Source organism: Cervus elaphus, chromosome 9 (assembly GCF_910594005.1).
Source record: "Cervus elaphus chromosome 9, mCerEla1.1, whole genome shotgun sequence".
NCBI lineage: Eukaryota > Metazoa > Chordata > Mammalia > Artiodactyla > Cervidae > Cervus > Cervus elaphus.
The window spans coordinates 1,847,711-1,873,597 of record NC_057823.1 but is presented as its reverse complement, the minus strand read 5'-3'; the positions used below and the strand labels follow the sequence as shown (position 1 = coordinate 1,873,597).

The following is a 25,887-nucleotide window of genomic DNA, read 5'->3' as shown; positions in this document are numbered from 1 at the left end:
CATTAGTATTCCACTGTACCTGCATATGCTATGTTTTATTTATCCATCCTGTTGACGGATATTTCGGCTGTTTCTTCCTTTTAGCTGTTGTGAATAATGCTGTAATAAACACTGATGTACAAATGACTAAAAAAAAAAAAAAAAACTCCAGAGGTACGCGGAGATCAGTGCCTCCAAAGGAGACGATGCCTGACTCCTCGTGAAACTTGATAGGAGTCCCAGGATTCCTGTGGCACGTGGAAAGGGACCCTTGGTCTCCCGCCTCAGCTGGAGAGGCGTCCCAATTGCCCTGCCAAGCCTCGAGGAGAATCCCGAGTTGTCCCTCGCAACTAGGCAGGAGTCCTGACGTCGCTGAACAAACATGTGGGTGGAAGGGCCATCCCCGTCGTAACTCGAGAATATACCCCAGGTTCCCGCCGCAACTCGAGAAAAACCATGAGACTTCCCCCTTGCCGCGAGATGAGGCCCGATTCCCCTGCACTGCGTGCAGAGCAATTCCGTGTTGCACATCACACATGAAAGGAGCCTTGATTTCCTTGGTGGCACTCCAGAGAAACCCCAAGAACACTGTTTCAAGGCTAGAGGGATCCTGAGGTTACTCCAGCAACACGAAAGAGCTCCGTGGACCGCAAATCAACTCGAGATGAGAGGTTAGTCCCTGGCTTCGACTCCAGAGGAATACCACCTTACCACAAGCACCTCAAGAGGAGGCTTCTCTCAGCTCTAGCTATGTGCTGAGTATACGGCCTCAAGTGGAATGGACACCGCGATGCCCTGACTCGAAATAAGGCCGGATATCCCTGCAGTGACATGAATGCAGGCTCGTCTTGCATCTCTCAAGATGAAAGGATGTCCGAATCCCCTGTGGAGACCACAGAAAAAGACCTAGTTCCCCACCTCATCGCGACCGGAGGCCTCACATCCTTTGAAAACTCCAGAGGTACGCGGAGATCAGTGCCTCCAAAGGAGACGATGCCTGACTCCTCATGAAACTTGATAGGAGTCCCAGGATTCCTGTGGCACGTGGAAAGGGATCCTTGGTCTCCCGCCTCAGCTGGAGAGGCGTCCCAATTGCCCTGCCAAGCCTCGAGGAGAATCCCGAGTTGTCCCTCGCAACTAGGCAGGAGTCCTGACGTCACTGAACAAACACGTGGGTGTAAGGGCCATCCCCGTCGTAACTCGAGAATATACCCCAGGTTCCCGCCGCAACTCGAGAAAAACCATGAGACTTCCCCCTCGCCGCGAGATGAGGCCCGATTCCCCTGCACTGCGTGCAGAGCAATTCCGTCTTGCACATCACACATGAAAGGAGCCTTGATTTCCTTGATGGCACTCCAGAGAAACCCCAAGAACACTGTTTCAAGGCTAGAGGGATCCTGAGGTCACTGTAGCAACACGAAAGAGCTCCGTGGACCAAAAATCAACTCGAGATGAGAGGTTAGTCCCTGGCTTCAACTCCAGAGGAATACCACCTTTCCACAAGCACCTCAAGAGGAGGCTTTTCTCAGCTCTAGGTATGTGAGAGGGACCCTGAGTTTGCCGCCTCAAGAGGAATGGACACCGCGATGCCCTGACTCGAAATAAGGCCGGATATCCCTGCAGTGACTTGAATGCAGGCTCGTCTTGCATCTCCCAAGACGAAAGGATGTCTGAATCCCCTGTGGAGACCACAGAGAAAGACCTAGTTCCCCACCTCAAAGCGACCGGAGGCCTCACATCCTTTGAAAACTCCAGAGGTACGCGGAGATCAGTGCCTCCAAAGGAGACGATGCCTGACTCCTCGTGAAACTTGATAGGAGTCCCAGGATTCCTGTGGCACGTGGAAAGGGACCCTTGGTCTCCCGCCTCAGCTGGAGAGGCGTCCCAATTGCTCTGCCAAGCCTCGAGGAGAATCCCGAGTTGGCCCTCGCAACTAGGCAGGAGTCCTGCCGTCGCTGAACTAACACGTGTGTGGAAGGGCCATCCCCGTCGTAACTCGAGAATATACCCCAGGTTCCCGCCGCAACTCGAGAAAAACCATGAGACTTCCCCCTCGCCGCGAGATGAGGCCCGATTCCCCTGCACTGAGTGCAGAGCAATTCCGTGTTGCACATCACACATGAAAGGAGCCTTGATTTCCTTGATGGCACTCCAGAGAAACCCCAAGAACACGGTTTCAAGGCTAGAGGGATCCTGAGGTCACTGTAGCAGCACGAAAGAGCTCCGTGGACCAAAAATCAACTCGAGATGAGAGGTTAGTCCCTGGCTTCGACTCCAGAGGAATACCACCTTACCACAAGCACCTCAAGAGGAGGCTTCTCTCAGCTCTAGGTATGTGAGAGGGACCCTGAGTTTGCGGCCTCAAGTCGAATGGACACTGCGATGCCCTGACGCGAAATAAGGCCGGATATCCCTGCAGTGACTTGAATGCAGGCTCGTCTTGCATCTCCCAAGACGAAAGGATGTCTGAATCACCTGTGGAGACCACAGAGAATGACCTAGTTCCCCACCACATCGCGACCGGAGGCCTCACATCCTTAGAAAACTCCAGAGGTATGCGGAGATCAGTGCCTCCAAAGGAGACGATGCCTGACTCCTCGGGAAACTTGATAGGAGTCCCAGGACTCCTGTGGCAGGTGGAAAGGGACCCTTGGTCTCCCGCCTCAGCTGGAGAGGCGTCCCAATTGCCCTGCCAAGCCTCGAGGAGAATCCCGAGTTGTCCCTCGCAACTAGGCAGGAGTCCTGACTTCGTTGAACAAACACGTGGGTGGATGGGCCATTCCCGTCGTAACTCGATAATATAGCCCAGGTTCCCGCCGCAACTCGAGATAAACCACGAGACTTCCCCCTCGCCGCGAGATGAGGCCCGATTCCCCTACACTGCGGGCAGAGAAATTCCGTGTTGCACATCACACATGAAAGGAGCCTTGATTTCCTTGATGGCACTCCAGAGAAACCCCAAGAACACTGTTTCAAGGCTAGAGGGATCCTGAAGTCAATGTAGCAACACGAAAGAACTCCGTGGATCAAAAATCAACTCGAGATGAGAGGTTTGTCCCTAACTTCGACTCTAGAGGAATACCACCTAACCACAAGCACCTCAAGAGGAGGCTTCTCGCAGCTTTAGGTATGTGAGAGGGACCCTGAGTTTGCAGCCTCAAGTGGAATGGACACCGCGATGCCCTGACTCGAAATAAGGCCGGATATCCCTGCAGTGACTAGAATGCAGGCTCGTCTTGCATCTCCAAAGACGAAAGGATGTCTGAATCCCCTGTGGAGACCACAGAGAAAGACCTAGTTCCCCACCTCATCGCGACCGGAGGCCTCACATCCTTTGAAAATTCCAGAGGTACGCGGAGATCAGTGCCTCCAAAGGAGACGATGCCTGACTCCTCGTGAAACTTGATAGGAGTCCCAGGATTTCTGTGGCACGTGTAAAGGGACCCTTGGTCTCCCGCCTCAGCTGGAGATGCGTCCCAATTGTCCTGCCAAACCTCGAGGGGAATCCCGAGTTGTCCCTCGCAACTAGGCAGGAGTTCTGCCGTAGCTGAACAAACACGTGGGTGGAAGGGCCATCCCCGTCGTAACTCGAGAATATACCCCAGGTTCCCGCCGCAACTCGAGAAAAACCATGAGACTTCCCCCTCGCCGCGAGATGAGGCCCGATTCCCCTGCACTGCGTGCAGAGCAATGCAGTGTTGCACATCACATATGAAAAGAGCCTTGATTTCCTTGATGGCACTCCAGAGAAACCCCAAGAACACTGTTTCAAGGCTAGAGGGATCCTGATGTCACTGTAGCAACACAAAAGAGCTCCGTGGACCAAAAATCAACTCGAGATGAGAGGTTAGTCCCTGGCTTCGACTCCAGAGGAATACCACCTTACCACAAGCACCTCAAGAGGAGGCTTCTCTCAGCTCTAGGTATGTGAGAGAGACCCTGAGTTTGTAGCCTCAAGTGGAATGGACACCGCGATGCCCTGACTCGAAATAAGGCCGGATATCCCTGCAGTGACTTGAATGCAGGCTCGTCTTGCATCTCCCAAGACGAAAGAATGTCTGAATCCCCTGTGGAGACCACAGAGAAAGACCTAGTTCCCCACCTCATCGCGACCGGAGGCCTCACATCCTTTGAAAACTCCAGAGGTACTCGGAGATCAGTGCCTCCAAAGGAGACGATGCTTGACTCCCCGGGAAACTTGATAGGAGTCCCAGGATTTCTGTGGCACGTGGAACGGGACCCTTGGTCTCCCACCTCAGCTGGAGAGGCGTCCCAATTGCCCTGTCAAGCCTCGAGGAGAATCCCGAGTTGTCCCTCGCAACTAGGCAGGAGTCCTGACGTCGCTGAACAAACACGTGGGTGGAAGGGCCATCCCCGTCGTAACTCGAGAATATACCCCAGGTTTCCGCCGCAACTCGAGAAAAACCATGAGACTTCCCCCTCGCCGCGAGATCAGGCCCGATTCCCCTGCACTGCGTGCAGAGCAATACCGTGTTACACATCAAACATGAAAGGAGCATTGATTTCCTTGATGGCACTCCAGAGAAACCCCAAGAACACTCTTTCAAGGCTAGAGGGATCCTGAGGTCACTGTAGCAACACGAAAGAGCTCCGTGGACCAAAAATCAACTCGAGATGAAAGGTTAGTCCCTGGCTTTGACTTCAGAGGACTACCACCTTACCACAATCACCTCAACAGGAGGCTTCTCTCAGCTCTAAGTATGTGAGAGGGACCCTGAGTTTGCGGCCTCAAGTGGAATGGACACCGCGATTCCCTGACTCGAAATAAGGTCGGATATCCCTGCAGTGACTTGAATGCAGGCTCGTCTTGCATCTCCCAAGACGAAAGGATGCCTGAATCCCCTGTGGAGACCACAGAGAAAGACCTAGTTCCCCACCTCATCGCGACCGGAGGCCTCACATCCTTTGAAAACTCCAGAGGTACGCGGAGATCAGTGCCTCCAAAGGAGACGATGCCTAACTCCTCGGGAAACTTGATAGGAGTCCCAGGATTCCTGTGGTACGTGGAAAGGGACCCTTGGTCTCCTGCCTCAGCTGGAGAGGCGTCCCAATTGCCCTGCCAAGCCTCGAGGAGAATCCCGAGTTGTTCCTCGCAACTAGGCAGGAGTCCTGACGTCGCTGAACAAACACGTGGGTGGATGGGCCATTCCCATCGTAACTCGAGAATATACCCCAGGTTCCCGTGGCAACTCGAGATAAACCATGAAACTTCCCCCTCGCCGCGAGATGAGGCCCGATTCCCCTACACTGCGGGCAGAGAAATTCCGTGTTGCACATCACACATGAAAGGAGCCTTGATTTCCTTGATGGCACTCCAGAGAAACTTCAAGAACACTGTTTCAAGGCTAGAGGGATCCGGAGGTCACTGTAGCAACAAGAACGAACTCTGTGGACCAAAAATCATCTCGAGATGAGAGGTTAGTCCCTGGCTTCGACTCCAGAGGAATACCACCTTACCACAAGCACCTCAAGAGGAGGCTTCTCTCAGCTCTAGGTATGTGAGAGGGACCCTGAGTTTGCGGCCTCAACTGGAATGGACACCGCGATGCCCTGACTCGAAATAAGGCCGGATATCCCTGCAGTGACTTGAATGCAGGCTCGTCTTGCATCTCCCAAGAAGAAGGGATGTTTGAATCTCCTGGGGAGACCACAGAGAAAGACCTAGTTCCCCACCTCATCGCGACCGGAGGCCTCACATCCTTTGAAAACTTCAGAGGGACGCGGAGATCAGTGCCTCCAAAGGAGACGATGCCTGACTCCTCGTGAAACTTGATAGGAGTCCCAGGATTCCTGTGCACGTGGAAAGGGAAACTTCGTCTCCCGCCTCAGCTGGAGAGGCGTCCCAATTGCCCTGCCAAGCCTCGAGGAGAATCCCGAGTTGTCCCTCGCAACTAGGCAGGTGTCCTGACGTCGCTGAACAAACACGTGGTTGAAAAGGACATCCCCGTCGTAACTCGAGAATATACCCCAGGTTCCCGCCGTAACTCGAGAAAAACCATGAGACTTCCCCCTCGCCGCTAGATGAGGTCCGATTCCCCTGCACTGCGTGCAGAGCAATTCCGTGTTGCACATCACACATGAAAGGAGCCTTGATTTCCTTGATGGCACGGCAGAGAAACCCCAAGAACACTGTTTCAAGGCTAGAGGGATCCTGAGGTCACTGTAGCAGCACGAAAGAGCTCCGTGGACTAACAATCAACTCGAGATGAGAGGTTAGTCCCTGGCTTCAACTCCAGAGGAATACCACCTTACCACAAGCACCTCAAGAGGAGGCTTCTCTAAGCTCTAGGTATGTGAGAGGGACCCTGAGTTTGCGGCCTCAAGTGGAATGGACACCGCGATGCCCTGACTCGAAATAAGGCCGGATATCCCTGCAGTGACTTGAATGCAGGCTCGTCTTGCATCTCCCAAGACGAAAGGATGTCTGAATCCCCTGTGTAGACCACAGAGAAAGACCTAGTTCCCACATCATCGCGACCGGAGGCCTCACATCTTTTCAAAACTACAGAGGTACGCGGAGATCAGTGCCTCCAAAGGAGACGATGCCTGACTCCTCATGAAACTTGATAGGAGTCCCAGGATTCCTGTGGCACGTGGAAAGGGACACTTGGTCTCCCGCCTCAGCTGGAGAGGCGTCCCAATTGCCCTGCCAAGCCTCGAGGAGAATCCCGACTTGTCCCTCGCAACTAGGCAGGAGTCCTGACGTCGCTGAACAAACACGTGGGTGTAAGGGCCATCCCCGTCGTAACTCGAGAATATACCCCAGGTTCCCGCCGCAACTCGAGAAAAACCATGAGACTTCCCCCTCGCCGCGAGATCAGGCCCGATTCCCCTGCACTGCGTGCAGAGCAATTCCGTGTTGCACATCACACATGAAAGGAGCCTTGATTTCCTTGATGGCACTCCAGAGAAACCCCAAGAACACTGTTTCAAGGCTAGAGGGATCCTGAGGTCACTGTAGCAACACGAAAGAGCTCCGTGACCCAACAATCAACTCGAGATGAGAGGTTAGTCCCTGGCTTCGACTCCAGAGGAATACCACCTTACCACAAGTACCTCAAGAGGAGGCTTCTCTCAGCTCTAGGTATGTGAGAGGGACCCTGAGTTTGCGGCCTCAAGTGGAATGAACACCGCGATGCCCTGACTCGAAATAAGGCCGGATATCCCTGCAGTGACTTGAATGCAGGCTCGTCATGCATCCCCCAAGATGATAGGATGTCTGAATCCCCTGTGGAGACCACAGAGAAAGACCTAGTTCCCCACCTCATCGCGACCTGAGGCCTCACATTCTTTGAAAACTCCAGAGGTACGCGGAGATCAGTGCCTCCAAAGGAGACGATGCCAGACTCCTCATGAAACTTGATAGGAGTCCCAGGATTCCTGTGGTACGTGGAAAGGGACCGTTGGTCTCCCGCCTCAGCTGGAGAGGCGTCCCAATTGCCCTGCCAAGCCTCGAGGAGAATCTCGAGTTGTACCTCGCAACTAGGCAGGAGTCCTGACGTCGCTGAACAAACACGTGGGTGGAAGGGCCATCCCCGTCGTAACTCGAGAATATACCCCAGGTTCCCGCCGCAACTGGAGAAAAACCATGAGACTTCCCCCTCGCCGCGAGATGTGGCCCGATTCCCCTGCACTGCGAGCAGAGCAATTCCGTGTTGCACATCACACATGAAAGGAGCCTTGATTTCCTTGGTGGCACTCCAGAGAAACCCCAAGAACACTGTTTCAAGGCTAGAGGGATCCTGAGGTTACTCCAGCAACACGAAAGAGCTCCGTGGACCGCAAATCAACTCGAGATGAGAGGTTAGTCCCTGGCTTCGACTCCAGAGGAATACCACCTTACCACAAGCACCTCAAGAGGAGGCTTCTCTCAGCTCTAGCTATGTGCTGAGTATGCGGCCTCAAGTGGAATGGACACCGCGATGCCCTGACTCGAAATAAGGCCGGATATCCCTGCAGTGACATGAATGCAGGCTCGTCTTGCATCTCCCAAGATGAAAGGATGTCCGAATCCCCTGTGGAGACCACAGAAAAAGACCTAGTTCCCCACCTCATCGCGACCGGAGGCCTCACATCCTTTGAAAACTCCAGAGGTACGCGGAGATCAGTGCCTCCAAAGGAGACGATGCCTGACTCCTCATGAAACTTGATAGGAGTCCCAGGATTCCTGTGGCACGTGGAAAGGGATCCTTGGTCTCCCGCCTCAGCTGGAGAGGCGTCCCAATTGCCCTGCCAAGCCTCGAGGAGAATCCCGAGTTGTCCCTCGCAAATAGGCAGGAGTCCTGACGTCACTGAACAAACACGTGGGTGGAAGGGCCATTCCCGTCATAACTCGAGAATATACCCCAGGGTCCCGCCGCAACTCGAGAAAAACCAAGAGACTTCCCCCTCGCCGCGAGATGAGGCCCGATTCTCCTGCACTGCATGCAGAGCAATTCCGTGTTGCACATCACACATGAAAGGAGCCTTGATTTCCTTGATGGCACTCCAGAGAAACCCCAAGAACACTGTTTCAAGGCTAGAGGGATCCTGAGGTTACTGTAGCAAAACGAAAGAGGTCCGTGGACCAAAAATCAACTCGAGATGAGAGGTTTGTCCCTGGCTTCGACTCCAGAGGAATACCACCTTACCACAAGCACCTCAAGAGGAGGCTTCTCTCAGCTCTAGGTATGTGAGAGGGACCCTGATTTTGCGGACTGAACTGGAATGGACACTGCGATGCCCTGACACGAAATAAGGCTGGATATCCCTGCAGTGACTTGAATGCAGGCTCGTCTTGCATCTCCCAAGGTGAAAGGATGTCTGAATCCCCTGTGGAGACCACAGAAAAAGACCTAGTTCCCCACCTCATGGCGACCGGAGGCCTCACATCCTTTAAAAACTCCAGAGGTACGCGGAGATCAGTGCCGCCAAAGGAGATGATGCCTGACTCCTCCTGAAACTTGATAGGAGTCCCAGGATTTCTGTGGCACATGGAAAGGGACCCTTGGTCTCCCGCCTCAGCTGGAGAGGCGTTCCAATTGCCCTGCCAAGCCTCGAGGAGAATCCCGAGTTGTCCCTCGCAACTAGGCAGGAGTCCTGACGTCGCTGAACAAACACGTGTGTGGAAGGGCCATCCCCGTCGTAACTCGAGAATATACCCCAAGTTCCCGCCGCAACTCGAGAAAAACCATGAGACTTCCCCCTCGCCGCGAGATGAGGCCTGAATCCCCTGCACTGTGTGCAGAGCAATTCCGGGTTGCACATCACACATGAAAGGAGCCTTGATTTCCTTGATGGCACTCCAGAGAAACCCCAAGAACACTGTTTCAAGGCTAGAGTAATCATGAGGTCACTGTAGCAACACGAAAGAGCTCCGTGGACCAAAAATCAACTCGAGATGAGAGGTTAGTCCCTGGCTTCGACTCCAGAGGAATACCACCTTACCACAAGCACCTCAAGAGGAGGCTTCTCTCAGCTCTAGGTATGTGAGAGGTACCCTGAGTATGCGGCCTCAAGTGGAATGGACACCGCGATGCCCTGACTCGAAATAAGGCCGGATATCCCTGCAGTGACGTGAATGCAGGCTCGTCTTGCATCTCCCAAGACGAAAGGACGTCCGAATCCCCTGTGGAGACCACAGAAAAAGACCTAGTTCCCCACCTCATCGCGATCGGAGGCCTCATATCCTTTGAAAACTCCAGAGGTACTCGGAGATCAGTGCCTCCAAAGGAGACGATGCCTGACTCCTCGTGAAACTTGATAGGAGTCCCAGGATTCCTGTGGCACGTGGAAAGGGACCCTTGGTCTCCCGCCTCAGCTGGAGAGGCGTCCCAATTGCCCTGCCAAACCTCGAGGAGAATCCCGAGTTGTCCCTCGCAACTAGGCAGGAGTCTCACGTCGCTGAACAATCACGTGGGTTTAAGGGCCATCCCCGTCGTAACTCGAGAATATACCCCAGGTTCCAATCGCAACTCGAGAAAAACCATTAGACTTCCCCCTCGCCGCAAAATGAGGCCCGATACCCTGCACTGCGTGGAGAGCAATTCCGTGTTGCACATCACACATGAAAGGAGCCTTGATTTCCTTGATGGCACTCCAGAGAAACCCCAAGAACACTGTTTCAAGGCTAGAGTAATCATGAGGTCACTGTAGCAACACGAAAGAGCTCCGTGGACCAAAAATCAACTCGAGATGAGAGGTTAGTCCCTGGCTTCGACTCCAGGGGAATACCACCTTACCACAAGCACCTCAAGAGGAGGCTTCTCTCAGCTCTAGGTATGTGAGAGGGACCCTGAGTTTGCGGCCTCAAGTGGAATGGAGACCGCGATGCCCTGACTCGAAATAAGGCCGGATATCCCTGCAGTGACTTGAATGCAGGCTCGTCTTGCATATCCCAAGACGAAAGGATGTCTGAGTCCCCTGTGGAGACCACAGAGAAAGACCTAGTTCCCCACCTCATCGCGACAGGAGGCCTCACATCCTTTGAAAACGCCAGAGGTACGCGGAGATCAGTGCCTCCAAAGGAGACGATGCCTGACTCCTCGTGAGACTTGATAGGAGTCCCAGGATTCCTGTGGCACGTGGAAAGGGACCCTTGGTCTCCCGCCTCAGCTGGAGAGGTGTCCCAATTGCCCTGCCAAGCCTCGAGGAGAATCCCGAGTGGTCCCTCGCAACTAGGCAGGAGTCCTGACGTAGCTGAACAAACACGTGGGTGGAAGGGCCATCCCCGTCGTAACTCGAGAATATACCCCAGGTTCCCGCCGCAACTCGAGAAAAACCATGAGACTTCCCCCTCGCCGCGAGATGAGGCCCGATTCCCCTGCACTGCGTGCAGAGCAATTCCGTCTTGCACATCACACATGAAAGGAGCCTTGATTTCCTTGATGGCACTCCAGAGAAACCCCAAGAACACTGTTTCAAGGCTAGAGGGATCCTGAGGTCACTGTAGCAACACGAAAGAGCTCCGTGGACCAAAAATCAACTCGAGATGAGAGGTTAGTCCCTGGCTTCAACTCCAGAGGAATACCACCTTTCCACAAGCACCTCAAGAGGAGGCTTCTCTCAGCTCTAGGTATGTGAGAGGGACCCTGAGTTTGCGGCCTCAACTGGAATGGACACCGCGATGCCCTGACTCGAAATAAGGCCGGATATCCCTGCAGTGACTTGAATGCAGGCTCGTCTTGCATCTCCCAAGACGAAAGGATGTCTGAATCCCCTGTGGAGACCACAGAGAAAGACCTAGTTTCCCACCTCAACGCGACCGGAGGCCTCACATCCTTTGAAAACTCCAGAGGTACGCGGAGATCAGTGCCTCCAAAGGAGACGATGCCTGACTCCTCGTGAAACTTGATAAGAGTCCCAGGATTCCTGTGGCATGTGGAAAGGGACCCTTGGTCTCCCGCCTCAGCTGGAGAGGCGTCCCAATTGCCCTGCCAAGCCTCGAGGAGAATCCCGAGTTGTCCCTCACAACTAGGCAGGAGTCCTGCCGTCGCTGAACTAACACGTGTGTGGAAGGGCCATCCCCGTCGTAACTCGAGAATATACCCCAGGTTCCCGCCGCAACTCGAGAAAAACCATGAGACTTCCCCCTCGCCGCGAGATGAGGCCCGATTCCCCTGCACTGCGTGCAGAGCAATTCCGTGTTGCACATCACACATGAAAGGAGCCTTGATTTCCTTGATGGCACTCCAGAGAAACCCCAAGAACTCTGTTTCAAGGCTAGAGGGATCCTGAGGTCACTGTAGCAACACGAAAGAGCTCCGTGGATCAAAAATCAACTCGAGATGAGAGGTTTGTCCCTGGCTTCGACTCCAGAGGAATACCACCTTACCACAAGCACCTCAAGAGGAGGCTTCTCTCAGCTCTAGGTATGTGAGAGGGACCCTGATTTTGCGGCCTCAAGTGGAATGGACACCGCGATGCCCTGACTCGAAATAAGGCCGGATATCCCTGCAGTGACTTGAATGCAGGCTCGTCTTGCATCTCCCAAGACGAAAGGATGTCTGAATCCCCTGTGGAGACCACAGAGAAAGACCTAGTTCCCCACCTCATGGCGACCGGAGGCCTCACATCCTTTGAAAACTCCAGAGGTACGCGGAGATCAGTGCCACCAAAGGAGACGATGCCTGACTCCTCGTGAAACTTGATAGGAGTCCCAGGATTCCTGTGCACGTGAAAAGGGACACTTGGTCTCCCGCCTCAGCTGGAGAGGCGTCCCAATTGCCCTGCCAAGCCTCGAGGAGAATCCCGAGTTGTCCCTCGCAACTAGGCAGGAGTCCTGCCGTCGCTGAACAAACACGTGGTTGGAAGGGCCATCCCCGTCGTAACTCGAGAATATACCCCAGGTTCCCGCCGCAACTCGAGAAAAACCATGAGACTTCCCCCTCGCCGCAATATGAGATCCGATTCCCCTGCACTGCGTGCAGAGCAATGCCGTGTTGCACATCACACATGAAAGGAGCCTTGATTTCCTTGATGGCACTCCAGAGAAACCCCAAGAACACTGTTTCAAGGCTAGCGGGATCCTGAGGTCACTGTAGCAACAGGAAAGAGCTCCGTGGACCAACAATCAACTCGAGATGAGAGGTTAGTCCCTGGCTTTGACTCCAGAGGAATACCACCTTACCACAAGCACCTCAAGAGGAGGCTTCTCTCAGCTCTAGCTATGTGCTGAGTTTGCGGCCTCAAGTGGAATGGACACCGCAATGCCCTGACTCGAAATAAGGCCGGATATCCCTGCAGTGACTTGAATGCAGGCTCGTCTTGCATCTCCCAAGACGAAAGGATGTCCGAATCCCCTGTGGAGACCACAGAACAAGACCTAGATCCCCACCTCATCGCGACCGGAGGCCTCACATCCTTTGAAAACTCCAGAGGTAGTGCTCGCTTCGGCAGCACATATACTAAAATTGGAACGATACAGAGAAGATTAGCATGGCCCCTGCGCAAGGATAATGCAAACTAGTACAGCCACTATGGAAAACAGTGTGGAGATTCCTTAAAAAACTGGAAATAGAACTGCCATATGACCCAGCAATCCCACTTTTGGGCATACACACTGAGGAAACCAGATCTGAAAGAGACACGTGCACCCCAATGTTCATTGCAGCACTGTTCATAATAGCCAGGACATGGAAGCAACCTAGATGCCCATCAGCAGATGAATGGATAAGGAAGCTGTGGTACATATACACCATGGAATATTACTCAGCTGTCAAAAAGAATTCATTTGAATCAGTCCTAATGAGATGGATGAAACTGGAGCCCATTATACAGAGTGAAGTAAGCCAGAAAGATAAAGAACATTACAGCATACTAACACATATATATGGAATTTAGAAAGATGGTAATGATGACCCTATATGCAAAACAGAAAAAGAGACACAGAAATACAGAACAGACTTTTGAACTCTGTGGGAGAATGTGAGGGTGGGATGTTTCAAAAGAACAGCATGTATACTATCTATGGTGAAACAGATCACCAGCCCAGGTGGGATGCATGAGACAAGTGCTCGGGCCTGGTGCACTGGGAAGACCCAGAGGAGTCGGGTGAAGAGGGAGGTGGGAGGGGGCATCGGGATGGGGAATAAGTGTAAATCTATGGCTGATTCATATCAATGTAAGACAAAACCCACTGAAATGTTGTGAAGTAATTAGCCTCCAACTAATAAAAAAATTAAAAAAATAAAAAAATAAAGCATGTAAAAAAAAAAAAAAATTCATAATGAAAAAAAAAAAAAAAAGTGACTGGATATAACTATTGGAATTCAATGACTATTTGGGGAAAGACTTGTAATAGATTGCCATTAGTATTCCACTGTACCTGCATATGCTATGTTTTATTTATCCATCCTGTTGACGGATATTTCGGCTGTTTCTTCCTTTTAGCTGTTGTGAATAATGCTGTAATAAACACTGATGTACAAATGACTAAAAAAAAAAAAAAAAAACTCCAGAGGTACGCGGAGATCAGTGCCTCCAAAGGAGACGATGCCTGACTCCTCGTGAAACTTGATAGGAGTCCCAGGATTCCTGTGGCACGTGGAAAGGGACCCTTGGTCTCCCGCCTCAGCTGGAGAGGCGTCCCAATTGCCCTGCCAAGCCTCGAGGAGAATCCCGAGTTGTCCCTCGCAAATAGGCAGGAGTCCTGACGTCACTGAACAAACACGTGGGTGGAAGGGCCATTCCCGTCATAACTCGAGAATATACCCCAGGGTCCCGCCGCAACTCGAGAAAAACCAAGAGACTTCCCCCTCGCCGCGAGATGAGGCCCGATTCTCCTGCACTGCATGCAGAGCAATTCCGTATTGCACATCACACATGAAAGGAGCCTTGATTTCCTTGATGGCACTCCAGAGAAACCCCAAGAACACTGTTTCAAGGCTAGAGGGATCCTGAGGTTACTGTAGCAAAACGAAAGAGGTCCGTGGACCAAAAATCAACTCGAGATGAGAGGTTTGTCCCTGGCTTCGACTCCAGAGGAATACCACCTTACCACAAGCACCTCAAGAGGAGGCTTCTCTCAGCTCTAGGTATGTGAGAGGGACCCTGATTTTGCGGACTCAACTGGAATGGACACTGCGATGCCCTGACGCGAAATAAGGCTGGATATCCCTGCAGTGACTTGAATGCAGGCTCGTCTTGCATCTCCCAAGGTGAAAGGATGTCTGAATCCCCTGTGGAGACCACAGAAAAAGACCTAGTTCCCCACCTCATGGCGACCGGAGGCCTCACATCCTTTAAAAACTCCAGAGGTACGCGGAGATCAGTGCCGCCAAAGGAGATGATGCCTGACTCCTCCTGAAACTTGATAGGAGTCCCAGGATTCCTGTGGCACATGGAAAGGGACCCTTGGTCTCCCGCCTCAGCTGGAGAGGCGTTCCAATTGCCCTGCCAAGCCTCGAGGAGAATCCCGAGTTGTCCCTCGCAACTAGGCAGGAGTCCTGACGTCGCTGAACAAACACGTGTGTGGAAGGGCCATCCCCGTCGTAACTCGAGAATATACCCCAAGTTCCCGCCGCAACTCGAGAAAAACCATGAGACTTCCCCCTCGCCGCGAGATGAGGCCTGAATCCCCTGCACTGTGTGCAGAGCAATTCCGGGTTGCACATCACACATGAAAGGAGCCTTGATTTCCTTGATGGCACTCCAGAGAAACCCCAAGAACACTGTTTCAAGGCTAGAGGGATCCTGAGGTCACTGTAGCAACACGAAAGAGCTCCATGGACCAAAAATCAACTCGAGATGAGAGGTTAGTCCCTGGCTTCGACTCCAGAGGAATACCACCTTACCACAAGCACCTCAAGAGGAGGCTTCTCTCAGCTCTAGGTATGTGAGAGGTACCCTGAGTATGCGGCCTCAAGTGGAATGGACACCGCGATGCCCTGACTCGAAATAAGGCCGGATATCCCTGCAGTGACGTGAATGCAGGCTCGTCTTGCATCTCCCAAGACGAAAGGACGTCCGAATCCCCTGTGGAGACCACAGAGAAAGACCTAGTTCCCCACCTCATCGCGATCGGAGGCCTCATATCCTTTGAAAACTCCAGAGGTACTCGGAGATCAGTGCCTCCAAAGGAGACGATGCCTGACTCCTCGTGAAACTTGATAGGAGTTCCAGGATTCCTGTGGCACGTGGAAAGGGACCCTTGGTCTCCCGCCTCAGCTGGAGAGGCGTCCCAATTGCCCTGCCAAACCTCGAGGAGAATCCCGAGTTGTCCCTCGCAACTAGGCAGGAGTCTCACGTCGCTGAACAATCACGTGGGTTTAAGGGCCATCCCCGTCGTAACTCGAGAATATACCCCAGGTTCCAATCGCAACTCGAGAAAAACCATTAGACTTCCCCCTCGCCGCAAAATGAGGCCCGATACCCTGCACTGCGTGGAGAGCAATTCCGTGTTGCACATCACACATGAAAGGAGCCTTGATTTCCTTGATGGCACTCCAGAGAAACCCCAAGAACACTGTTTCAAGGCTAGAGTAATCATGAGGTCACTGTAGCAACACGAAAGAGCTCCGTGGACCAAAAATCAACTCGAGATGAGAGGTTAGTCCCTGGCTTCGACTCCAGGGGAATACCACCTTACCACAAGCACCTCAAAAGGAGGCTTCTCTCAGCTCTAGGTATGTGAGAGGGACCCTGAGTTTGCGGCCTCAAGTGGAATGGAGACCGCGATGCCCTGACTCGAAATAAGGCCGGATATCCCTGCAGTGACTTGAATGCAGGCTCGTCTTGCATATCCCAAGACGAAAGGATGTCTGAGTCCCCTGTGGAGACCACAGAGAAAGACCTAGTTCCCCACCTCATCGCGACAGGAGGCCTCACATCCTTTGAAAACGCCAGAGGTACGCGGAGATCAGTGCCTCCAAAGGAGACGATGCCTGACTCCTCGTGAGACTTGATAGGAGTCCCAGGATTCCTGTGGCACGTGGAAAGGGACCCTTAGTCTCCCGCCTCAGCTGGAGAGGCGTCCCAATTGCCCTGCCAAGCCTCGAGGAGAATCCCGAGTGGTCCCTCACAACTAGGCAGGAGTCCTGACGTAGCTGAACAAACACGTGGGTGGAAGGGCCATCCCCGTCGTAACTCGAGAATATACCCCAGGTTCCCGCCGCAACTCGAGAAAAACCATGAGACTTCCCCCTCGCCGCGAGATGAGGCCCGATTCCCCTGCACTGCGTGCAGAGCAATTCCGTCTTGCACATCACACATGAAAGGAGCCTTGATTTCCTTGATGGCACTCCAGAGAAACCCCAAGAACACTGTTTCAAGGCTAGAGGGATCCTGAGGTCACTGTAGCAACACGAAAGAGCTCCGTGGACCAAAAATCAACTCGAGATGAGAGGTTAGTCCCTGGCTTCAACTCCAGAGGAATACCACCTTTCCACAAGCACCTCAAGAGGAGGCTTCTCTCAGCTCTAGGTATGTGAGAGGGACCCTGAGTTTGCGGCCTCAACTGGAATGGACACCGCGATGCCCTGACTCGAAATAAGGCCGGATATCCCTGCAGTGACTTGAATGCAGGCTCGTCTTGCATCTCCCAAGACGAAAGGATGTCTGAATCCCCTGTGGAGACCACAGAGAAAGACCTAGTTCCCCACCTCAACGCGACCGGAGGCCTCACATCCTTTGAAAACTCCAGAGGTACGCGGAGATCAGTGCCTCCAAAGGAGACGATGCCTGACTCCTCGTGAAACTTGATAAGAGTCCCAGGATTCCTGTGGCATGTGGAAAGGGACCCTTGGTCTCCCGCCTCAGCTGGAGAGGCGTCCCAATTGCCCTGCCAAGCCTCGAGGAGAATCCCGAGTTGTCCCTCACAACTAGGCAGGAGTCCTGCCGTCGCTGAACTAACACGTGTGTGGAAGGGCCATCCCCGTCGTAACTCGAGAATATACCCCAGGTTCCCGCCGCAACTCGAGAAAAACCATGAGACTTCCCCCTCGCCGCGAGATGAGGCCCGATTCCCCTGCACTGCGTGCAGAGCAATTCCGTGTTGCACATCACACATGAAAGGAGCCTTGATTTCCTTGATGGCACTCCAGAGAAACCCCAAGAACACTGTTTCCAGGCTAGAGGGATCCTGAGGTCACTGTAGCAACACGAAAGAGCTCCGTGGATCAAAAATCAACTCGAGATGAGAGGTTTGTCCCTGGCTTCGACTCCAGAGGAATACCACCTTACCACAAGCACCTCAAGAGGAGGCTTCTCTCAGCTCTAGGTATGTGAGAGGGACCCTGATTTTGCGGCCTCAAGTGGAATGGACACCGCGATGCCCTGACTCGAAATAAGGCCGGATATCCCTGCAGTGACTTGAATGCAGGCTCGTCTTGCATCTCCCAAGACGAAAGGATGTCTGAATCCCCTGTGGAGACCACAGAGAAAGACCTAGTTCCCCACCTCATCGCGACCGGAGGCCTCACATCCTTTGAAAACTTCAGAGGTACGCGGAGATCAGTGCCTCCAAAGGAGACGATGCCTGACTCCTCGTGAAACTTGATAGGAGTCCCAGGATTCCTGTGCACGTGGAAAGGGACACTTGGTCTCCCGCCTCAGCTGGAGAGGCGTCCCAATTGCCCTGCCAAGCCTCGAGGAGAATCCCGAGTTGTCCCTCGCAACTAGGCAGGAGTCCTGCCGTCGCTGAACAAACACGTGGTTGGAAGGGCCATCCCCGTCGTAACTCGAGAATATACCCCAGGTTCCCGCCGCAACTCGAGAAAAACCATGAGACTTCCCCCTCGCCGCAATATGAGATCCGATTCCCCTGCACTGCGTGCAGAGCAATGCCGTGTTGCACATCACACATGAAAGGAGCCTTGATTTCCTTGATGGCACTCCAGAGAAACCCCAAGAACACTGTTTCAAGGCTAGCGGGATCCTGAGGTCACTGTAGCAACAGGAAAGAGCTCCGTGGACCAACAATCAACTCGAGATGAGAGGTTAGTCCCTGGCTCCGACTCCAGAGGAATACCACCTTACCACAAGCACCTCAAGAGGAGGCTTCTCTCAGCTCTAGCTATGTGCTGAGTTTGCGGCCTCAAGTGGAATGGACACCGCAATGCCCTGACTCGAAATAAGGCCGGATATCCCTGCAGTGACTTGAATGCAGGCTCGTCTTGCATCTCCCAAGACGAAAGGATGTCCGAATCCCCTGTGGAGACCACAGAACAAGACCTAGATCCCCACCTCATCGCGACCGGAGGCCTCACATCCTTTGAAAACTCCAGAGGTAGTGCTCGCTTCGGCAGCACATATACTAAAATTGGAACGATACAGAGAAGATTAGCATGGCCCCTGCGCAAGGATAATGCAAACTAGTACAGCCACTATGGAAAACAGTGTGGAGATTCCTTAAAAAACTGGAAATAGAACTGCCATATGACCCAGCAATCCCACTTTTGGGCATACACACTGAGGAAACCAGATCTGAAAGAGACACGTGCACCCCAATGTTCATTGCAGCACTGTTTATAATAGCCAGGACATGGAAGCAACCTAGATGCCCATCAGCAGATGAATGGATAAGGAAGCTGTGGTACATATACACCATGGAATATTACTCAGCTGTCAAAAAGAATTCATTTGAATCAGTCCTAATGAGATGGATGAAACTGGAGCCCATTATACAGAGTGAAGTAAGCCAGAAAGATAAAGAACATTACAGCATACTAACACATATATATGGAATTTAGAAAGATGGTAATGATGACCCTATATGCAAAACAGAAAAAGAGACACAGAAATACAGAACAGACTTTTGAACTCTGTGGGAGAATGTGAGGGTGGGATGTTTCAAAAGAACAGCATGTATACTATCTATGGTGAAACAGATCACCAGCCCAGGTGGGATGCATGAGACAAGTGCTCGGGCCTGGTGCACTGGGAAGACCCAGAGGAGTCGGGTGAAGAGGGAGGTGGGAGGGGGCATCGGGATGGGGAATAAGTGTAAATCTATGGCTGATTCATATCAATGTAAGACAAAACCCACTGAAATGTTGTGAAGTAATTAGCCTCCAACTAATAAAAAAATTAAAAAAATAAAAAAATAAAGCATGTAAAAAAAAAAAAAAAAAAAAAAAACTTCATAATGAAAAAAAAAAAAAAAAAGTGACTGGATATAACTATTGGAATTCAATGACTATTTGGGGAAAGACTTGTAATAGATTGCCATTAGTATTCCACTGTACCTGCATATGCTATGTTTTATTTATCCATCCTGTTGACGGATATTTCGGCTGTTTCTTCCTTTTAGCTGTTGTGAATAATGCTGTAATAAACACTGATGTACAAATGACTAAAAAAAAAAAAAAAAAACTCCAGAGGTACGCGGAGATCAGTGCCTCCAAAGGAGACGATGCCTGACTCCTCGTGAAACTTGATAGGAGTCCCAGGATTCCTGTGGCACGTGGAAAGGGACCCTTGGTCTCCCGCCTCAGCTGGAGAGGCGTCCCAATTGCCCTGCCAAGCCTCGAGGAGAATCCCGAGTTGTCCCTCGCAACTAGGCAGGAGTCCTGACGTCGCTGAACAAACATGTGGGTGGAAGGGCCATCCCCGTCGTAACTCGAGAATATACCCCAGGTTCCCGCCGCAACTCGAGAAAAACCATGAGACTTCCCCCTTGCCGCGAGATGAGGCCCGATTCCCCTGCACTGCGTGCAGAGCAATTCCGTGTTGCACATCACACATGAAAGGAGCCTTGATTTCCTTGGTGGCACTCCAGAGAAACCCCAAGAACACTGTTTCAAGGCTAGAGGGATCCTGAGGTTACTCCAGCAACACGAAAGAGCTCCGTGGACCGCAAATCAACTCGAGATGAGAGGTTAGTCCCTGGCTTCGACTCCAGAGGAATACCACCTTACCACAAGCACCTCAAGAGGAGGCTTCTCTCAGCTCTAGGTATGTGAGAGGGACCCTGAGTTTGCGGCCTCAAGTCGAATGGACACCGCGATGCCCTGACGCGAAATAAGGCCGGATATCCCTGCAGTGACTTGAATGCAGGCTCGTCTTGCATCTCCCAAGACGAAAGGATGTCTGAATCACCTGTGGAGACCACAGAGAATGACCTAGTTCCCCACCACATCGCGACCGGAGGCCTCACATCCTTAGAAAACTCCAGAGGTATGCGGAGATCAGTGCCTCCAAAGGAGACGATGCCTGACTCCTCGGGAAACTTGATAGGAGTCCCAGGACTCCTGTGGCAGGTGGAAAGGGACCCTTGGTCTCCCGCCTCAGCTGGAGAGGCGTCCCAATTGCCCTGCCAAGCCTCGAGGAGAATCCCGAGTTGTCCCTCGCAACTAGGCAGGAGTCCTGACTTCGTTGAACAAACACGTGGGTGGATGGGCCATTCCCGTCGTAACTCGATAATATAGCCCAGGTTCCCGCCGCAACTCGAGATAAACCACGAGACTTCCCCCTCGCCGCGAGATGAGGCCCGATTCCCCTACACTGCGGGCAGAGAAATTCCGTGTTGCACATCACACATGAAAGGAGCCTTGATTTCCTTGATGGCACTCCAGAGAAACCCCAAGAACACTGTTTCAAGGCTAGAGGGATCCTGAAGTCAATGTAGCAACACGAAAGAACTCCGTGGATCAAAAATCAACTCGAGATGAGAGGTTTGTCCCTAACTTCGACTCTAGAGGAATACCACCTAACCACAAGCACCTCAAGAGGAGGCTTCTCGCAGCTTTAGGTATGTGAGAGGGACCCTGAGTTTGCAGCCTCAAGTGGAATGGACACCGCTATGCCCTGACTCGAAATAAGGCCGGATATCCCTGCAGTGACTAGAATGCAGGCTCGTCTTGCATCTCCAAAGACGAAAGGATGTCTGAATCCCCTGTGGAGACCACAGAGAAAGACCTAGTTCCCCACCTCATCGCGACCGGAGGCCTCACATCCTTTGAAAATTCCAGAGGTACGCGGAGATCAGTGCCTCCAAAGGAGACGATGCCTGACTCCTCGTGAAACTTGATAGGAGTCCCAGGATTTCTGTGGCACGTGGAAAGGGACCCTTGGTCTCCCGCCTCAGCTGGAGATGCGTCCCAATTGTCCTGCCAAGCCTCGAGGGGAATCCCGAGTTGTCCCTCGCAACTAGGCAGGAGTTCTGCCGTAGCTGAACAAACACGTGGGTGGAAGGGCCATCCCCGTCGTAACTCGAGAATATACCCCAGGTTCCCGCCGCAACTCGAGAAAAACCATGAGACTTCCCCCTCGCCGCTAGATGAGGTCCGATTCCCCTGCACTGCGTGCAGAGCAATTCCGTGTTGCACATCACACATGAAAGGAGCCTTGATTTCCTTGATGGCACGGCAGAGAAACCCCAAGAACACTGTTTCAAGGCTAGAGGGATCCTGAGGTCACTGTAGCAGCACGAAAGAGCTCCGTGGACTAACAATCAACTCGAGATGAGAGGTTAGTCCCTGGCTTCAACTCCAGAGGAATACCACCTTACCACAAGCACCTCAAGAGGAGGCTTCTCTAAGCTCTAGGTATGTGAGAGGGACCCTGAGTTTGCGGCCTCAAGTGGAATGGACACCGCGATGCCCTGACTCGAAATAAGGCCGGATATCCCTGCAGTGACTTGAATGCAGGCTCGTCTTGCATCTCCCAAGACGAAAGGATGTCTGAATCCCCTGTGTAGACCACAGAGAAAGACCTAGTTCCCACATCATCGCGACCGGAGGCCTCACATCTTTTCAAAACTACAGAGGTACGCGGAGATCAGTGCCTCCAAAGGAGACGATGCCTGACTCCTCGTGAAACTTGATAGGAGTCCCAGGATTCCTGTGGCACGTGGAAAGGGACACTTGGTCTCCCGCCTCAGCTGGAGAGGCGTCCCAATTGCCCTGCCAAGCCTCGAGGAGAATCCCGAGTTGTCCCTCGCAACTAGGCAGGAGTCCTGACGTCGCTGAACAAACACGTGGGTGGAAGGGCCATCCCCGTCGTAACTCGAGAATATACCCCAGGTTCCCGCCGCAACTCGAGAAAAACCATGAGACTTCCCCCTCGCCGCGAGATCAGGCCCGATTCCCCTGCACTGCGTGCAGAGCAATTCCGTGTTGCACATCACACATGAAAGGAGCCTTGATTTCCTTGATGGCACTCCAGAGAAACCCCAAGAACACTGTTTCAAGGCTAGAGGGATCCTGAGGTCACTGTAGCAACACGAAAGAGCTCCGTGACCCAACAATCAACTCGAGATGAGAGGTTAGTCCCTGGCTTCGACTCCAGAGGAATACCACCTTACCACAAGTACCTCAAGAGGAGGCTTCTCTCAGCTCTAGCTATGTGCTGAGTATGCGGCCTCAAGTGGAATGGACACCGCGATGCCCTGACTCGAAATAAGGCCGGATATCCCTGCAGTGACATGAATGCAGGCTCGTCTTGCATCTCCCAAGATGAAAGGATGTCCGAATCCCCTGTGGAGACCACAGAAAAAGACCTAGTTACCCACCTCATCGCGACCGGAGGCCTCACATCCTTTGAAAACTCCAGAGGTACGCGGAGATCAGTGCCTCCAAAGGAGACGATGCCTGACTCTTCATGAAACTTGATAGGAGTCCCAGGATTCCTGTGGGACGTGGAAAGGGATCCTTGGTCTCCCGCCTCAGCTGGAGAGGCGTCCCAATTGCCCTGCCAAGCCTCGAGGAGAATCCCGAGTTGTCCCTCGCAAATAGGCAGGAGTCCTGACGTCACTGAACAAACACGTGGGTGGAAGGGCCATTCCCGTCATAACTCGAGAATATACCCCAGGGTCCCGCCGCAACTCGAGAAAAACCAAGAGACTTCCCCCTCGCCGCGAGATGAGGCCCGATTCTCCTGCACTGCATGCAGAGCAATTCCGTGTTGCACATCACACATGAAAGGAGCCTTGATTTCCTTGATGGCACTCCAGAGAAACCCCAAGAACACTGTTTCAAGGCTAGAGGGATCCTGAGGTTACTGTAGCAAAACGAAAGAGGTCCGTGGACCAAAAATCAACTCGAGATGAGAGGTTTGTCCCTGGCTTCGACTCCAGAGGAATACCACCTTACCACAAGCACCTCAAGAGGAGGCTTCTCTCAGCTCTAGGTATGTGAGAGGTACCCTGAGTATGCGGCCTCAAGTGGAATGGACACCGCGATGCCCTGACTCGAAATAAGGCCGGATATCCCTGCAGTGACGTGAATGCAGGCTCGTCTTGCATCTCCCAAGACGAAAGGACGTCCGAATCCCCTGTGGAGACCACAGAAAAAGACCTAGTTCCCCACCTCATCGCGATCGGAGGCCTCATATCCTTTGAAAACTCCAGAGGTACTCGGAGATCAGTGCCTCCAAAGGAGACGATGCCTGACTCCTCGTGAAACTTGATAGGAGTCCCAGGATTCCTGTGGCACGTGGAAAGGGACCCTTGGTCTCCCGCCTCAGCTGGAGAGGCGTCCCAATTGCCCTGCCAAACCTCGAGGAGAATCCCGAGTTGTCCCTCGCAACTAGGCAGGAGTCTCACGTCGCTGAACAATCACGTGGGTTTAAGGGCCATCCCCGTCGTAACTCGAGAATATACCCCAGGTTCCAATCGCAACTCGAGAAAAACCATGAGACTTCCCCCTCGCCGCAAAATGAGGCCCGATACCCTGCACTGCGTGGAGAGCAATTCCGTGTTGCACATCACACATGAAAGGAGCCTTGATTTCCTTGATGGCACTCCAGAGAAACCCCAAGAACACTGTTTCAAGGCTAGAGTAATCATGAGGTCACTGTAGCAACACGAAAGAGCTCCGTGGACCAAAAATCAACTCGAGATGAGAGGTTAGTCCCTGGCTTCGACTCCAGGGGAATACCACCTTACCACAAGCACCTCAAGAGGAGGCTTCTCTCAGCTCTAGGTATGTGAGAGGGACCCTGAGTTTGCGGCCTCAAGTGGAATGGAGACCGCGATGCCCTGACTCGAAATAAGGCCGGATATCCCTGCAGTGACTTGAATGCAGGCTCGTCTTGCATATCCCAAGACGAAAGGATGTCTGAGTCCCCTGTGGAGACCACAGAGAAAGACCTAGTTCCCCACCTCATCGCGACAGGAGGCCTCACATCCTTTGAAAACGCCAGAGGTACGCGGAGATCAGTGCCTCCAAAGGAGACGATGCCTGACTCCTCGTGAGACTTGATAGGAGTCCCAGGATTCCTGTGGCACGTGGAAAGGGACCCTTGGTCTCCCGCCTCAGCTGGAGAGGCGTCCCAATTGCCCTGCCAAGCCTCGAGGAGAATCCCGAGTGGTCCCTCGCAACTAGGCAGGAGTCCTGACGTAGCTGAACAAACACGTGGGTGGAAGGGCCATCCCCGTCGTAACTCGAGAATATACCCCAGGTTCCCGCCGCAACTCGAGAAAAACCATGAGACTTCCCCCTCGCCGCGAGATGAGGCCCGATTCCCCTGCACTGCGTGCAGAGCAATTCCGTCTTGCACATCACACATGAAAGGAGCCTTGATTTCCTTGATGGCACTCCAGAGAAACCCCAAGAACACTGTTTCAAGGCTAGAGGGATCCTGAGGTCACTGTAGCAACACGAAAGAGCTCCGTGGACCAAAAATCAACTCGAGATGAGAGGTTAGTCCCTGGCTTCAACTCCAGAGGAATACCACCTTTCCACAAGCACCTCAAGAGGAGGCTTCTCTCAGCTCTAGGTATGTGAGAGGGACCCTGAGTTTGCGGCCTCAAGTGGAATGGACACCGCGATGCCCTGACTCGAAATAAGGCCGGATATCCCTGCAGTGACTTGAATGCAGGCTCGTCTTGCATCTCCCAAGACGAAAGGATGTCTGAATCCCCTGTGGAGACCACAGAGAAAGACCTAGTTCCCCACCTCAACGCGACCGGAGGCCTCACATCCTTTGAAAACTCCAGAGGTACGCGGAGATCAGTGCCTCCAAAGGAGACGATGCCTGACTCCTCGTGAAACTTGATAAGAGTCCCAGGATTCCTGTGGCATGTGGAAAGGGACCCTTGGTCTCCCGCCTCAGCTGGAGAGGCGTCCCAATTGCCCTGCCAAGCCTCGAGGAGAATCCCGAGTTGTCCCTCACAACTAGGCAGGAGTCCTGCCGTCGCTGAACTAACACGTGTGTGGAAGGGCCATCCCCGTCGTAACTCGAGAATATACCCCAGGTTCCCGCCGCAACTCGAGAAAAACCATGAGACTTCCCCCTCGCCGTGAGATGAGGCCCGATTCCCCTGCACTGCGTGCAGAGCAATTCCGTGTTGCACATCACACATGAAAGGAGCCTTGATTTCCTTGATGGCACTCCAGAGAAACCCCAAGAACACTGTTTCAAGGCTAGAGGGATCCTGAGGTCACTGTAGCAACACGAAAGAGCTCCGTGGATCAAAAATCAACTCGAGATGAGAGGTTTGTCCCTGGCTTCGACTCCAGAGGAATACCA

The 25,887-nt window shown here is 52.8% G+C and overlaps 2 non-coding genes across 2 annotated transcripts; both read left to right on the top strand.

The window, feature by feature from the left end:
* Window positions 1–12,860: 12,860 nt before the first annotated feature.
* LOC122701122 lies at window positions 12,861–12,968 on the top strand. The gene has a single exon (XR_006342969.1). It is a non-coding gene; the product is annotated as a U6 spliceosomal RNA (small nuclear RNA).
* A 5,738-nt stretch (window positions 12,969–18,706) lies between these two features.
* On the top strand, window positions 18,707–18,814 carry LOC122701121. Its single transcript, XR_006342968.1, has one exon. It is a non-coding gene; the product is annotated as a U6 spliceosomal RNA (small nuclear RNA).
* Window positions 18,815–25,887: the final 7,073 nt, after the last annotated feature.